The sequence below is a fragment of the Oryzias latipes genome, chromosome 9, assembly GCF_053564925.1.
Source record: "Oryzias latipes strain Hd-rR chromosome 9, Olatipes_Hd-rR_3.1".
Lineage (NCBI taxonomy): Eukaryota > Metazoa > Chordata > Actinopteri > Beloniformes > Adrianichthyidae > Oryzias > Oryzias latipes.
In genome coordinates, this window is record NC_136245.1 from 4,978,297 (window position 1) to 4,995,662 (window position 17,366).

The 17,366-nt window shown below is 42.9% G+C and overlaps 1 long non-coding RNA gene across 1 annotated transcript; it reads right to left on the reverse strand.

Annotated features, from left to right (window-relative positions):
* Positions 1–12,944: 12,944 nt before the first annotated feature.
* LOC144994506 (uncharacterized) lies at positions 12,945–17,274 on the reverse strand. The gene is made up of 2 exons (XR_013658070.1): positions 17,139–17,274; positions 12,945–13,131 (listed from the first exon to the last, which is right to left on the reverse strand). It is a non-coding gene; the product is annotated as an uncharacterized LOC144994506 (long non-coding RNA).
* Positions 17,275–17,366: the final 92 nt, after the last annotated feature.

Genomic DNA, 17,366 nt, shown 5'->3' on the forward strand with positions numbered 1-17,366 from the left:
TTTGTTCTGCACTGGATGAGACAAGACAAAGAAAAAGTTTTCACACATGGCCACATGGCAGCTCTTCTTAACTTCCCTTTTCAAGCTATGTACACACCAGCTTTTTTACAACTGTTTCCAATGAAAAGTCTATATAAATATATGTATATCCCCATTTCGGGCTTTGTTCAAAATAATAGTTTTTAAGTCCATTCTTGGGCTCTACGTAAAAATCGGGGGTTCATTAAACACGCAATGAAAGTTCAAATTGTTAAAAATTTGACTGCTTAAACGCCAAACAAGAAAGAGTATGGAGGAAAAATCAACAATTGCGGTTTTTGCCCGGCCAGAACTATATCACACCCAGTCTTTCATATACCAGACTAGAGCTGTGACAGAAAAACCCTGGAGCAAAATTTGTGAGATTTGCACCCAAGCCTCTTCTAACAGTAGGTGGTGGACTTGTGCTGGTAAACATTAGAAGAAGAAGAAAAGAAGAAGAAGAAGAAGCATCTTGAAAGGAAAGGAAGAAACTGGGAAATAAAGTTATCTTAAGTAATACTGATAGTTATAAGACTGTCAATTCATTCTGAAGGAAGACGAAATTATCACGACACTGTAAATGTAAAAAAATTAAATTAATAGGGAGTAATGACTACATTACAACCTTAACTCTGTGCCAGTAGGTGGCGGTAATACACCTATACACTGTGTGGCAGCCGCCATAAATCTACACAAGAAGAAGAAGTCCCATCCTGTTGCTCCCTGCTTGTCTGGTTTGAACACCATTTCTTAAAAGCATATTCATGAAACCATGTATGGCACATTCTTGAACGTGCAACACATGCCCCATGTGTACATAGCGTAACAGACTTTCACTTCAGACTGGACACATTTATCTAGCTCAAAGGGGTACAAAGCTGGTTTGCCTCGATAATCTGGAACAAATTTTCAGGCTGAATACACCCAAGTTGCTTGTTGGTGCAGTGGTTAGCACTATTGCCTCACAGCGAGAAGGCCCCCGGTTTAAGTGGGGAACCCGAAATCTAACACCTTTCTGTGTGAGATAGGCAGCCTCTTGAGGTTTAAGACGGGTTTGGAAGATCACCAGGAACTGCTCTCGATTCATTTCGGACTGAGCTTTGGTTCTGAGATTCCTCAGTCCTGGAAGTGGAACAACTGAACCAGAACAGCCATTGTAGCCGACGTAAACAGACTAGGAATGAACCAACAGACGCACCGCGGACAAATGTAAAGCGATGATTGTTGCGTTATCACGAAAAAAAAGAGTCCAACTGTTTACTTATTAGAACGTTTATTTTGCCTTGTCGTTTCCCTAATAGAATTCTACAAAAAAAATGCCATAACCCCACAAAGAGACACATGTCGGATGAATTCATATTCGTCAATTTTTTAACGTGATACATTGTATCAGAGTATGTTCTTAGCCGTCTTCTTGTCAGTAACTGCCCTGCAGCAGGGCTCCAAAGTTTATACGGATGTTTAAAATTAGTCAGCGAAATGTTGAGTTTGAATGAACTAAAAGCACAGGACTTCCATAATTTCTGCCTCTAGTTGTTTTGCCCCACCCTCGTTATTGATAAAAGTGAAGAGATCTTTAGTTACATGATTTTGCTACCAATCAAACAGTAAAGTCCCCTTGACGACAGTCTAAATACAGACCAAACTAAGGTTCAGGACTCGATCCGAACCAAATTAAGCGGACTGGGACCGGACCAATGGATTATTCCAGTCTGAATGCACTCCAAACGTGGGGCTGAGAACTAAATTGATAAGCTGGGAGGCCAGCTCATTCTTTGCTGACAGTTGACTGCTGTGGCGACAGACAGACACCTGTCCAAAAATTAAAACATGCCCCCAATTAATTAAAAAATCTGTTCTTAAATAAATTTAAAACAGAAGAAAAAAATAAACTTATAAACATCAACAAGAGTTGAGTAAATATAGTATAGCAGTGCCTTTTTGTAATAATCCAACCCATCCTTCCTATCGTCCTCTCTAACAACAAACCCCCGTCTTGTCCCCCTCCTCTACATTCATGAAACTCCTCTTTGGTCTTCTTGGTCTTTTTCCTGGTGGCTCCAACATCAGCATCCTTTATCCCACATCATTGCTGTTCCTCCTCTCAACATGTCTAAACATTTCACTCTACTTCCCTTTTCTCCAGAACATCTAGAGGGGCTGTGAGAGCTACAAAAAAACAAAAAATGAATCCACTCTCAGTTCCATTGTTGGACACTTTGCAGTTTCATTATTTTAGACACAAGGGTATTTTAAGATCAGCTGAAGAACATGTCATTATAGCACCGAAAGAGAAACCTCCACCAAACCTGCCGCATGCAACAAATCTGGTTTCTCTGGTTTTCTAAAAGATGTCAAGTGAGCCAACAGCAATGAAACCAGAAACTTCCACGTGTAAAAATGGTCCCTGAGATTATTATTCCACCCCAGAAACAGAGCTGGATAACTTGAGCGAGGCTGTGTGCCACACCGCATCCGGGGAGCAAGATGAGGTTACTTCATTTTAAGTCACACTGCCAGAAAAAGTTGAGATCATTTTTCACCTTGCAGGCCCAAATAAATAGATGAAAGTATAGAAAAATAAAAGTTACGAGGCACAAACCAGCATAAGGATCATGTTAAAATTAAAATGCAGAAAATGATAAAAAAATGTCATTTTTGCTAGTTTGATATGTTATGCTTTTTGGAGTTTTGAACTTTTCTTTATTAGTAAAGCACAGAGAGATTTAAAAATAATTTGTTTCTAAGACTTCCATTTCCAGTTCAAGTTGCTGTGCACACTCATCACGTGCACACCAGAGCCCTGCTTTTGTAAACAGATGTAACATGTAGCACATATCTGCCTGCATTCTTTGCCTTTTTTGCATTTCTGAAGAGCAGTTAACTGATTATTGATGAAATTCAAGAATGGGTGAAAAGTATTACATCATGCTTAAACTACTACTACTTTAAAAAAAAGCAAATGAACACATGAACTCATGTACTCATTTAACCATTCCAGCTTTATTTTACAAGATGCAAACCTTATTTCTACCTATTGTCAAAGGCTGTTGGCAAAGACTTAATCAGAACTGCCCTTAAGGGTGCTGGTGAAAAATAAACAAACTCGTGCTGAGCACACGTGAAGTTTTAAGAGCGTAGACGGCTTGGTGAGCCCATAAAGATAAGATAAGATAAGATAAGATAAGATAAGATAAGATAAGATAAGATAAGATAAGATAAGATAAGATAAGATAAGATAAGATAAGATAAGATAAGATAAGATAAGATAAGATAAGATAAGATAAGATAAGATAAGATAGGACTTTATTGATCCCCGGAGGGAAATTGTTGTTACAGCAGCCAAAACAAGAAATATAGCACTTAGAAAAAATAAAGTAGCACTGAGTAAGAATAAAATTGTAATAATAGAAAGTGGAAGTGAAAATACACGTCAAAAATCACAAGTTAAGTAGTTAAACAACAGCAGCGGTTTCAGCAGTCTTAGACGGTGTTGTTGTATAGCCTGACTGCTGTAGGGACGAAGGACCTCGGGTATCGTTTCTCTTTGCACTGGGGGTGCAGCAGTCTTCAGCTGAACGAGCTACTCATGGTCTTCACCGTCACATACAGAGGGTGGTAGGGGTTGTTCCGGATGCTGGATGGCTTGGTCAGCATCCTCCTCTCACCTACAGAGTCCACTGAGTCCAAAGGACAGCCCAGGACAGAGCTAGCTCTCTTCGCCAGCTTGTCCAGTTTCTTGTGTACGTCTAAAATGTGTATGCACATTTCTTTCTACAGGCATGCTGCGGGTGACAGGTCTAACTCCTAAACAACAAATAATAAGGGTAAGTAAGGGTGAAATAGGTGAGGCGTAGGCGAGTCGTGCAGATTTCTCATTTTTCAATTGATAAGTGCGCACTCCTTTGCACACCTGTTGTGCTTAGTTTGTAGTTTGTGTGGTTATCCTACAGGTATCCTAGAGGCACTTAGGCAGGTGTCCCCAAACTACAGACGGGGGCCAGAGCCAGCCAGCCCACCCATTTGACCCAGCTCCCTGAACGATACCAAAGAGAGATCCCTTTTTTTTTTTTGCGTTATTATATATATATATTTTTAGCCTGGCTACGTGATCGAGACTCATGGGAGCACGGAAAATGGAATCCCTGGAATTGTTTCCTCACGTTAATAAAGCTTCTTTCAATGGAAATGTGGGCCAAGCTAAAAATGTTGCTACTGCAACCTCACTTTGCCCCAGTCATAGAACTTGAACGTGACCCTGCCCCCCCATCAGACAAAAGTTTAGGTAAGGGAAACATTGATTCGGAGTGCAGGGTATTTAAGCTATGAAGTTGATGAGAGAGAGCAAACAGTGGTTTCTACCAGGCTAGCCCCCACATGCACACACTTAGGAGCCAGTGCACCCACCTTGCTCACTGAAGTGCAGCGTTAAGACACCATACAACAGCATATCATGTGCGTCATAAGTGTGTGTAACTTACATTATCCTTTTTTTTTTTAATCAAACTTTATTGAATGTAAAAATTCAATGCAAAACAATGTTAAACAGTAAACAGCAACAACGAAGGAACAAGTCAGGGGGTTATTACATTTTACGCAGATATATTGAAACTGACACACAGATCAAATGTTTTGATGGCTTTCTTATTATCAGAGTTTCTTATTGTCTTAATGTATTGTTTGAACTCATTGATAAAGATTGAGAAATGAGGGGTATGATTCGTAACTTTTGATTTATGAATGTGCCATTTAAAAAAACAATAAAAGGTTAATGAAGTACAACTGTTCTTTTTTATGAGATGGACAGTGGGTGATGCCAAACATAACATTCTCTAAGTACAGGCGAAAGTCAGGGTCAATGCGGGCGGAAATGAAATGACAAACTTTAGACCAGAGAGTGGTGGAAAAGGGACATGACCAAAATAAATGTACAGCATCTTCAGGGTGTTCTTGACAAAAAGAGCAGACAACATCAATATCTTCTTTGAACCTTTGCAGATATAGTTTGGATGGATAGAATTTATGGATTAATTTGAATGAGATTTCTTTCACTTTATTGGTTAAAAAGTATTTTTCTGGTAAATTCCAAATCTTTTTCCATTCTAAATGATAAACTAAATTATTCCAAAAAGAAACTACGTAAGGGAACTTACATTATCCTTACTTTACGAAACACCTGCCTCAGGACAATGGTACGTTCCATTTTCACTTCGCACAATCCTCAAGGCTTCAATTCCTTTAAGATGCGGGTGCTCTCCTCTATGGGGCGGCGGGGCCGACAACCGAAAAACCTCTAGCACCTCTTTGGGCAAACCCCATACGGGTGTATGTGACTGAAATGATAATTTTGTGAGCCCAGACCTCTGATCATCTTTATGTTGGTTTGGTTGAATGACCCCAGTTAATATTCGGCTTTCAGCCTATGAAGAACTTGGAAAAATACAGCAAAATATGAATGAATGGCTGCATCCTCAGGTCCTACTGCCATGAAATCAAGATTTTCTCATCAACAGAGTTCCTGTTTAATCTGGAAGGTAGACACACAAAACTGGAGGCTGGTTTCTGTCTCTTACGTTCACTGGAAATCGTGTGTGGAACAAAGTGGTTCCGCATCAAAGTTGTTTTTCTAGTAGTAATTCAGGAAACGTCAAAGCACTGAGGATGATCAGTCAAGAATTAATTCTCTCCAGCTGCTAACAAGCACAACCTTTTTACTCAGGAAAAAATGTCAACCAAAACCAAGAGTGAGATGGAGGTTATTTCAAGTATGAGGCAGGAACAAGTGAAACTGCTATTGTAGTTCAGATCTTTCACATGCATCTGAGCCTGATGCCTGCGATAACAAACCACGCCTGCTTGATGCATCATTCATTTGAGGGCCAAAATCTTTCATAAACTCCTTTAAAGACGTCATTATGATGAAATAACACAGGTCTGCAGTTTTTCAAAAACATCTAAAATCTCACATTTTTGGACAGGCGTTTTGTCTTTTATTTTGTTTTTGCTTTCATCAGTATTGTCAGTGTTATTGTTTAACTACTTCCATTTTTGATTGTTTTAAACTAGAGGTGTAACGATTCATTTTAACGATTTTTTTCATTTCCTAATTTGTGGCTGATCTGATTCAAAGTTGACTTTGGTTCATTTTTAAATGATCCCATTCACTGACCTAAATGGATTCAGCACATCCTTAGACAAACATTCAACCAGTGTGACTCAGAGAGAAATTCCTGAAATACTGAACAGCGCAGCGGAAGTTCTCCAGATTCCTTGAGTTTCCTGCAGCATAGTTAGTTGTAAACTGAAATATGTGTTCAAACAACCAGGTAAACAAGAATGAAGGTTAAATCCATTTACATTTTAGTTTCCTAAAGTTCATTATACCCCTAGTTTTAACCTTTTAGCTGATGTTTTGTAATCTTTAAAGTTTTAATGAACGGCCCCTCGTTTGACTTTGATCATGTTAATACGCCATAAAAGTAAAAGGGATTTGATAAGTGTAGATACGGGCTGCACGGTGCAGCAGTGGATAGCACTCTTGCCTCACAGTGAGAAGGCTTTGTTTCAAATCCTGGCTGCTTCTTTCTGTGTGGACTTTGTACATTCTCCCAGGGCATGTGTGGGTTTCCTCTGGATTCTTCCCTCAGGCTAACTTGTGATTCTAAGTGAGGGTTTCAGGGTGACCCCCATCATCATCCAATAGTAGCTACATTGATTCCAGCAACCCCATGGCTCCAAAAGCGATTCAGCAGTTCTGAAGATGGGGGGGTGATCCAGATCTGGGTTTTGTTTCTGTGACACTTTAGATTTCTGCTGACTTCCGACTTACATCAAGGTCCTTCAACCTGCAGATTGTTTTCCAGGACTCGGGATTCATTATTAGGAAACATTCGTTTTTGAAAGCACGCTGAAGCAACAGCGGGTAATGTTTTTGTTTTGTTCTGGAGCCAAAACTTATGGAGGCCTGGAAACATTTTACTGCACGATTTAATCCTTTTTTGTTGTTGTTCATTGGACTGATTTCAAGTTTCAGGTGTCTGCTTTTGCAGCAGCCCCGTTTCTAAGCTTCATGACAGTCTGATGTTTGTTGCCTTCCTTTTAATGTCATGCTGAGTTAATAATTTTAGATCATTCTCTATCAGTCATGTGGCATTCCTGCAAACTCAGCTGATTTTTCTTTTAATGCCATTAGTTGGAAATATCACTTGCTGTGGTAACACTTTCTGTTTCATAAGTGATTAGCTTGAAACTGATGTACAACAGACACTTTATTGTCTTAAAAACTGCAGTTGTTACCAGAGTGTGGACAAAAGAGGAAACGATGGTTTGGGTTGGTGATTTTCTTCGACAGTTCTTGCAGGAACTGCTCAACTCATCCATAGTGAAAGTTGTGTTTAGTTATGTGTGAAAGTTGTGTTTAGTTATGTGCAGCAGTTTCTGTCTTTTCTTTGTCCGAGCCGCCCACACTTGGATAAAAATGTTTCATTACACAACTCAGGGAAATTCACCAGGTAGTCAGGAAATACCTGGCCTGTCATGAATTCCTTGTATAATCAGCCTCCATTTTTTCCCATCAGTCAAATTTGAATCAAACCTTTGAATGGAATGTAAACTGTTGATCTCATTCAGTTGTGCTAAATGTTTCAAAGTGCGTTGAAGCATGCCTGGAGGCTCAGGCGATACTGTCTGGGAATGATTCTGCAGAACAGCCCCTGTGCCCTGCCCACACACTGGAGAATATGTAGTGAGGTCAACAAACATCTTAATGTTTATTCTGCAGCTTGAACAAGCTCACTCTGGTGTCAAAGCATCAATGCCTAAAAGAAGAGTCAAATAAAGCGGAATTAATAATAATTATCATCATCATAATCATCATAATAATAATAATGTTGTCTGCATAGCAGTGTGATAGTTAGCACTGTTGTGGTTCAAATCCCAGCTGGGTTATTTAGAGTTTAGCATGTTCTCCTCTTGAATGTGTGGGTTTTCTCCAGAAACGTGCTCCCACAGTCCAAAACAATGTGAGAGAGTGTGAGTCCCTGTGATGGACCTTAATGACTGTGCAGGACTAGAAGATGGATGGATGGATAGATGGATGGATGGATGGATGGATGGATGGATGGATGGATGGATGGATGGATGGATGGATGGATGGATGGATGGATGGATGGATGGATGGACGGACGGACGGACGGACGGATGGATGGATGGACGGATGGATGGATGGATAAATGGACGGATGGATGGATGGATGGATGGATGGATGGATGGATGGATGGACGGATGGATGGATGGATGGATGGATGGATGGATGGATGGATAAATGGACGGATGGACGGACAGACGGACGGACGGACGGATGGATGGATGGATGGATAAATGGACGGATGGACGGACGGATGGATGGATGGATGGATGGATGGACGGATGGATGGATGGATAAATGGACGGATGGACGGACGGATGGATGGATGGATGGATGGATGGATGGATGGACGGATGGATGGATGGATAAATGGACGGATGGATGGATGGATGGATGGATGGATGGATGGATGGACGGTCGGATAAACAGATGTTTAGCGGAAGGAACAATATCAAATCTTTCAGCGAAACAGCATTTTAACATCAAACCAAAATGTGAAGAATTGTTCCACTCAGTGGCCAAACCAAATAAGTACCATAATTATGATTTACTTTATATCTTAAACAATAATACTGGATCAATATTTGGTCAAATAATTTTTTGCATTCTGCAAAATATAGCAAGAAGAATATTTCAGAAGCTTTATATCCCTCAGTAATTCTTGCGGTACACCATTTTAGACATAATGATTTTAAACACAATAATTTCTGCCAGACACACAAATAATATTCTTGACAAACTTTGCTTTTTGATCAGGTTTAACTTGGCAATAGTCTTGTGTTACAGGCCTTGTGTGTTTTGACAGTACATCTTTTGTTAATGAGTCATCATTGACTCTATGCCAGGGGACAGTCTTGCATCTTTGTGGTTCCTGTTTCTGTTAAGAGCAAAGCAAAACAATGAAACAGTAAAACACGCCAGCAGAGCAGAGTCTCATGCTGCTTCAAAAGACTGGCAGTAGAAATAGGTTTTAAGAAGTTTTTTAAAACTAAACTGTCAAGATACCTGCCGAATGCTTAGTGACGATGTGTCCCACACTTGTTCCCTACTGAGCTTCCTCTTTGTACCTCCAGGAGAAGCTGATGAGATAACCCTAACCCTCAATAACTCAAAGCCTACAGACATACAAACACGAACAAGAACAGAATGATTTATTTTATTGCTTTAATCATAAAATATACTTTTATAGTTGAATTCACAATTAAATATGAAGCAAAAGATGTGTCTGATAAAAATCTTCATATTTTTCTTTTCTTGAGCTGAATACAACCCTGACATGAATTATGACTTAATAGTTGTGGTAATTTCACTGACTTCATGAATGAACATCTATGGAAACTAAAGGACATGTTCTTTGTTTTTGTGCTTAAGTGTCACAAAACTGAACAAAAAAAAAAAAAGACAAACAATTGTGTACTTTGCATCTGGAGCACTGACTGTATTTGAGAATGACAGAGTTTAGATGAAATCCACCAGTGAGCAAATGAACAAGATTGGTCTAATTAAGTTCAAACCTTCTTTAGCCAAATGTTGCTCTAAATTTTACTCCTCAAACAGTAAATTTGGTCTTATTTGGCACTTAGCAAGTTTTTAATTTTGGTGTATGCATTCCTTCATATTTTGAGTGTTTTTCTTCCTCTTCTTTCTAAACTGGGCGTTGATGTTTCCTTTGGTCTTTTGCCCATGTTCCTCAACCTTGAATAGACTTTTCCGTCTTTCAAACACCCAGAAACAAGATGAGTGAGATGATCGGGTGCGTATACTGCACAGACAGCGCAAAATACAGTCATTACTGTCATAACTAGCAAGACAAAACAGACCCAGATGCTGGAACCCGGAAGGAAACACAGGTGAGTAAGAAAGTTTATTTTTCTTGATCCTGTGTGGTTGTGGGCGTAGCAGGAAAACCTGAAGAGTACCCGTGACGTGGCTGGTTTGTTGTCCGTGGCTTGTGGAGTCACTGGAGGATACAACCGTGGCTCGTGGCGTGACTCGAGAATCGGCAGAGGCTCGTGGTGTGACTGGCAGAAGTGCTAAAGCTTGGATCCGGGAGAGTTGAAGACTCAGGCGACCACTCGTGGTAATGGATTCCTGGGAACAAGGTAGAGCACGAGACTTAGGCAATAGCTTAGGTACGAGAGTAATAAACTTGATGACCATACTATGCACCATCAGGGGCAACGAACTGGCAATGAATGCTGGAGCTGGATCTCCTTTTGAAGGCAGGTAGGTGATGAGGTGAGTGGTCGCAGCTGTGTCGAATAAGGAGCCAAGCAAAGAGGGGAGGGGGAGGACAGCTGACAGAGGCACCGTGACAATTACAGCAGTAATATGAGATGACAGCAATATGACACAACATTTTATTAACAACAAAATTTCTAGAAAATCTGCGAGTGGAAAAAAAATGGCAATTTTTCTTTTTTTTTTTGGTTTGTTATTTTTGCCCTTGGCAACTGCCCACATTGCCCAAATGAAAAACCGTCACTGGTAATACACTAAGACATTTGAAATCATGCATGGTTTCCCTGCTTGAACCAGCACATGCCCAGGTCTGTAACAAGTTTACCACTGAACATTTGGATGATCCGGAGGATCATGGGGGAAAGTCATTTTGACACCAATATAGAACTTTTTGGTCTTAATTGCACTCATCCCATCCCAAGAACAATAACCCTACTGTGAAGCATGAGGGCGGTAACATCATGCTGTGGAGGTGCTTTTCTGCACATGGGACAGGGCGACTGCACTGTATGAAGGAGAGGATGACCGGGGCCATGCTTTGCAAGATTTTGGGGAACAACTTTCTTCCCTCACCTAAAGATTGGTCTTGGTTGGATCTTCCAACATGACAATGACTGGAAGCACACAGTGTAGCGACTTCAATTGTTCAAAACCAAACAGTCGCTGAGTGGCTGACGCTGGGTGGGTCCAGGTATTGAATGACACGCTCAAAAAACCATAAAGCATAACAAAGTATGTATTTTGAAGTTTTAATAATGAAAAATGAAGGTAATTAAATCCACTTATTATATTGTGATCAAAAAAGAGAAAAAACGAGGAATCATGAAAAACCACAAAAGCGAATAAAGCGTATAAAGCATATAAAGCGGTCAACAAAGAATACGGCAACCCAGCTCACCCCCCCCCCCCCCCCCTTCCATCTTACACAGGGAAAAACCACAGGTGAGTTAAAGTCAATTAATGTCACCGCCCACAAACATGTGACCCACCAGCTGATTACCCTACTCAATGACCTATAATCAAAACAAATCTATATTCATTCACCATAAGAAAGACCACACTTAATTCATGGCACCCACTCACAGCCAGGAGAACCAAGGAGTGGCTCCATAAGAGGCATATCAAGGTTCTGGAGTGGCCTAGCCAGTCTCCAGACCTTGGAGGGAGCTCAAACTCCTTGTTTCTCAACGACAGTCTAGATACCTGGTTGATCTAGAGAATATCTGTGTGAAGGAGTGAGCAAAAGTCCCTCCTGCAGTGTTTGCAAACCTGGTGAGAAACAACAGGAAACATTTGACGTGTGTAATCACAAACAAAGGCTGCTGTACCAAATATTAACATTGATTTTCTCAGGTGTTCAAATACTTATTTGCAGTGTAGCATACAAATAAATTATTTTAAAAATCATGCATTGTGATTTCCAGACTTTTTTGTCTCTCACAGTGGACCTGCACCTAAGATGAAAATGTCAGACCCCCTCGATGATTTCAAAGTGGAAAAATCAGTGTTCAAATATGCCTCACTGTCTTGTATTTGTCTGTGTGTTGTGGCTCTTAATGGTCTATTCTCAGTCCATTCCATGTTAAGCCTCCCCACATTCTGTGACCCTTGTGCTATCCTAGGCACTTTAACATTGGGAGTGGGGTCATCTAGACCCACTAGACAGTGCTCTGAACCATTTTTCTTCAATGATTTGTGATCTTCACTGGTGTCCATGGATTACATGAAATCTTTCCACCTTTATCCACCTTTGTCATGGTAGGGAGAACACGTCAAAGTAGGGGTGGGGTCATCTAAGATAGCACAAGGGTTGTACACAGAGAGTATGGTCAACCGTGAGGAAAAACATTGGCGCTCCCCTGACTACTTCAAGAGCACTCAAAATTTCCAAAATAGCTGACTTTTTGCCAAACAAGATAGATCCTGGTTTCTCGGACTCGGGCAAAAAAGGTTTATTAACAATACATCAATTATTTGACGGGGACATCTTAAAATCTTTCAAACAATTACAGGATAAATACGGTATAGATTCCAAGGATTTTTACAGATACTTGCAAATAAGGGACTACTTAAGGTCATGTGGGGAATGGGAGGCTTTGAGACAACCACCAACTCATATAGAACAGTTAATGATCAAAAGCATTGTTGATAAATCAAGGAAGAAGATAGTATCAAATATGTACCATTGTCTGCAGGCACACTTATCAGATAATTCATTAGATCTGAAAGGAAAATGGGAATTGGAGGCAAACATTGTCATTGAGGATGATAAGTGGGAAGCAATCTGCGAGGGGGTTCATAAAATTTCAAACAGTCCTACATGGAATGAGTTCAACTGGAAGATTATGATGAGATTTTTTCAAGACACCGTACACTACATCTAAATATGACAAAAATAAATCTGATTTATGTTGGAGGAAATGCAATAAAATTGGAGATCACACACATATTTTTTGGGACTGCCTCTGTCATGGTCTCGTGGAATATTCAGACCGACCCAAACGCTGGAACCCAGAAGAACACTTGGAGACGTGAGGTAAGTTAAGGTGGTTTAATTCACAGGAGGTGAGTATAGAACTAGATTCTTGATGCGGCGTGGCGGCTGACTGGAGGTTTGTGGCAGGATGAACCAGAGAGCGTGACTTCGGCTGAGTCCGAGGAGAAGGATGAGGAGCGAGAGCAGAGGACGGCGACCCGAGGTTCCCTTGTGATGAAGACGGTTCCTGAGAGCGGAGCAGAGAGGAACAGTTAGCGAGGCTGAGATCAGACAAGGTACAAAGCATGAGCTGGCCAGACATAAGCACCGTGGGAGTAACAACGAACTGGCACCGAAGAAAGGTCCTGGATCTCCTTAAGAAGGCGGGGAAGATGATGAGGTAAGTGGAACCAGCTGGTCGCATCCAAGGCAGAGCAGGAAGGGGGGGGAGGAGGCAGGTAGCTGACCGAGACACCATGTCAGTACCCCCCCCTCAACGACCGCCTCCAGGCGGTCCAGGACGACGGTCCGGGTGGGCACGGAAGAAGTCGTCGATCAGGGAACGGTCCAGAATCATAGAGCGGGAGATCCAAGAGCGCTCTTCCGGACCGTACCCCAACCAGTCCACGAGAAACTGGAAGCCCCTACCACGGCGCCGGACGTCCAGCACACGACTGACCGTAAAGGCAGGCGCACCGTCAATGACCCGGGCGGGCGGAGGGGAAGAGGACGGCGGGCACAAAGGGCTATCGCTGACAGGTTTGATCTGGGAAACATGGAACGAGGGGTGAACTTTCAGAGCAGCAGGCAGGCGCAGGCGGACACAGGAGGGATTGATGATGCGATCAATCACGTAAGGGCCGATGTATCTGGGAGCCAGCTTACGTGATGACGCCTGAATGGGGATGTTGCGAGACGATAACCAAACCTTCTGCCCAGGACGGTAATCGGGACTCACCACCCTGTGACGATTAGCGATCTGGCAGTTGCTCTCCCTGGTGCGCAGGAGAGCAGCCCTGGCCTGACGCCAAATGTCCTGGCACCGTTGAAGATGGAGCTGAACCGAGGGCACTGCCAGATCGAATTCCTGAGAAGGAAACAGAGGTGGCGAGTACCCCAATGAGACTTCGAAGGGAGATAAGCCAGTAGCGGAAGAGGGGTGAATGTTGTGGGCGTACTCAACCCAGATGAGAAACTTGGACCAGTCCGACTCGTTCTGAGCTGCCAAGCACCTGAGAGCCGCCTCCAGCTCTTGGTTAACCCTTTCAGCTTGCCCATTGGACTGGGGATGGTAACCTGAGCTGAGACTGACCGTGGCCCCGAGGGCAGAACAGAACGATTTCCACACTTGGGACGTGAATTGGGGTCCACGGTCAGACACGATGTCACAGGGAATTCCATGGTAGCGAAATACGTGATGGATCAGGATCTCTGCGGTGTCTGTGGCGGAGGGAAGCTGGGCCAAGGGAACAAAATGAACGGCTTTGGAAAAACGATCAATGATCGTCAGAATAACAGTGTGCCCTTGGGAAGGAGGCAACCCAGTAACGAAATCCAGAGCGATGTGCGACCAAGGCCGACTGGGTATCGGCAGAGGCTGCAGTAGACCCGAGGGGGGTGAATTAGAGTTCTTAGAGCGGGCACAGATGGTACAAGCTGCCACGTACTCACGAACGTCTTTTTCCAGGGAGGGCCAGAAAAACCTTCGACGAAGCAAATTGATAGTCCGGTGAACCCCTCCATGACAGGCGATCCGGGAAGCATGCCCCCAAGTGAGCACCTCGGACCTGAGAGAGTCAGGCACATACAAAGTTCCAGGCGGACAGGTAACGTGATTAGGTATCTCACCCTGGGCTTGCTGGATCTTGTTCTCAATCTCCCAGGTGAGAGTACCTATAAAACAGGATTTAGGGAGGATAGCAGAGTCAGAGGGGGACTCAGAGATGGTGTATTTCCTGGACAAGGCGTCTGGCTTGATGTTGCGGCTGCCTGGACGGTAGGTGATATTGAAATTAAACCGGTCAAAGAACAGGCACCAGCGGGCCTGACGTGAATTCAGTCTTTTTGCACTGCGTAGATATGCAAGATTCTTATGGTCTGTCCATACAATAAAGGGAAGCTCTGCCCCCTCCAGCCAGTGGCGCCACTCATCCAAAGCCAATTTGATGGCCAGAAGTTCTCGGTTGCCCACATCATAATTCCGCTCCGCAGGACTCAGTTTGCGGGAAAAATAAGCGCAGGGCTTTAACTTGCCGGAGGATTCTTCACGCTGAGACAGAACGGCGCCAACCCCAGAATCGGAGGCATCCACTTCTACAATGAACTGTTTCGTGATATCCGGTTGAATGAGGATGGGAGCTGTGACAAAAAGTTCTTTGAGTTTTCTGAACGCCATATCGGCAGCTGGGGTCCAGACATAGGGTTGTTTAATAGATGTAAGCTGCGTGAGGGGTGCTGCTATGCTGCTGTAGTTACGGATAAACAGCCTGTAAAAGTTTGCGAAACCCAGAAATTGTTGTAGCTTCTTACGGGTCTGTGGAGTTTCCCATTGAGTAACTGCTTCAATTTTGGCTGGATCTGGTCGTATGTTGCCAGCTTCAATGATATACCCCAGAAAAGGAACGGAGGAGGTATGAAATTCGCATTTCTCAGCTTTTACGAATAGTTGGTTTTCTAAGAGACGTTCTAGGACGAGACGAACGTGATGCTCATGTTGAGTTAGGTTAGAAGAATAAATCAAGATATCATCAAGATAAACAAAAGCGAACCTATTAAGGAAGTCGCGAAGGACATCATTAACAAGCCGTTGAAAAACAGCGGGAGCATTAGTGAGGCCGAACGGCATGACCAAATATTCATAGTGGCCCAGGGGTGTGTTGAAAGCCGTTTTCCATTCATCTCCCTCACGAATGCGAACCAAATGATAAGCGTTTCTCAGGTCTAACTTAGAGAAGATGGTAGCCTGCTGGACAGAGTCAAAAACCGAATCAATTAATGGGAGAGAATATTTATCCTTAACCGTAATCTTGTTCAACTCACGATAGTCGATGCAGGGCCTCAGGGTTTTGTCTTTTTTCTCCACAAAAAAGAAACCTGCACCGATCGGAGAAGTGGAGGGACGGATGTGACCAAGAGACAAAGCCTCCTGAATGTATTTTTCCATAGCGCTTTTCTCGGGTCCGGATAAATTGAATAATCTGCCCTTAGGAAGAGGAGCGCAGTTCAGAAGTTCAATGGCGCAATCATACGGCCTATGGGGGGGTAAAGCACTGGCTTTAAATTTACAAAACACAGCTTTAAGGTCGTGGTAGCACGAGGGCACCTTGGACAGGTCGATTTCTTTAGCTGAAGTGGGAGTAGGGGCAATAGCAGACGGAATAGCAGAGTGAAGGCAATTTGCCATGCAATAAGTACTCCAGTTGGCGATGCGGGGAGCAGTCCAGTCAATTTGAGGGTTGTGAATTTGAAGCCAGGAAAATCCCATAATTATGGGAGTCTGAGAGCAACGAGTGACAAAAAACTGGTGGTATTCTCTGTGATTACCGGAAGTAAGAATGAGGACCGGTTTAGTACGTGATGTGATACGGGTAAGTTGTTTACCACCTAACCCAGCGACATTAATGGGGGAATCGAGGGGTTCTACAGGTAACGAGAGATGTTTAACCAGGTCTAAGTCGATGAGACTATGTTCGGCGCCAGAATCTATAAGTGCATTCAAATCGTGGACTTGATTTTGATGAGCTACTTTGACAGGTACAAACAAGAACTTGGTTTTCTTGACATGAATAACGTTATCCCCCCGTGGCCTGTCATCTAACGGGGGGTTCTGGAGTTTAAACGTTGTCTGCACTGGGAAACAAGATGACCGGGATGACCACAATAAAAGCATAACCCTTCTTCACGCCGTTTCTGTCGTTCTTCAGCAGTGAGTTTTGAATGACCTACTTGCATTGGTTCGTCTGGTGCGGTAGCTGATGGCTCGTGAGCAGGTAGCGGGACCACATGGTTGGATGAAACAGGGTTTTGAAAAAGGCCCGGAGGTCTAATGCTCCGTTCAGCGTGACGTTCTCGTACCCGGATATCAGATCTGAGGGCTGCGGAGACAAGCTCTTCAAAGTTGTTAGCCTCTGGTTGTGAACATAAATGATCCTTAATTTTTTCACTCAGGGATTGGTAGAATATCCCTTTTAGAGCAGGATCTGGCCAGCCAGCCTCTACAGCTAATATACGGAAGTCAATAAGATGTTCACTTACCGAACGGTTGCCTTGTTTTAGATTGAGCAACCGTCGGGTGGCTTCCTCCTGCTTACGAGGCTGGTCAAATACTAAACGGAACTCTTCTATGAACCGGTCGAAGGGAAGATGAGAGATTGGATGAGCAGCCAAAAAAGCTTGGGCCCACTGGAGTGCTTTGTTTCTGAGAGAATTCACAATTAAAGCAATTCTGCTTTGATCCGTTTGGTAGTGTCTGGGCGCCTGCTG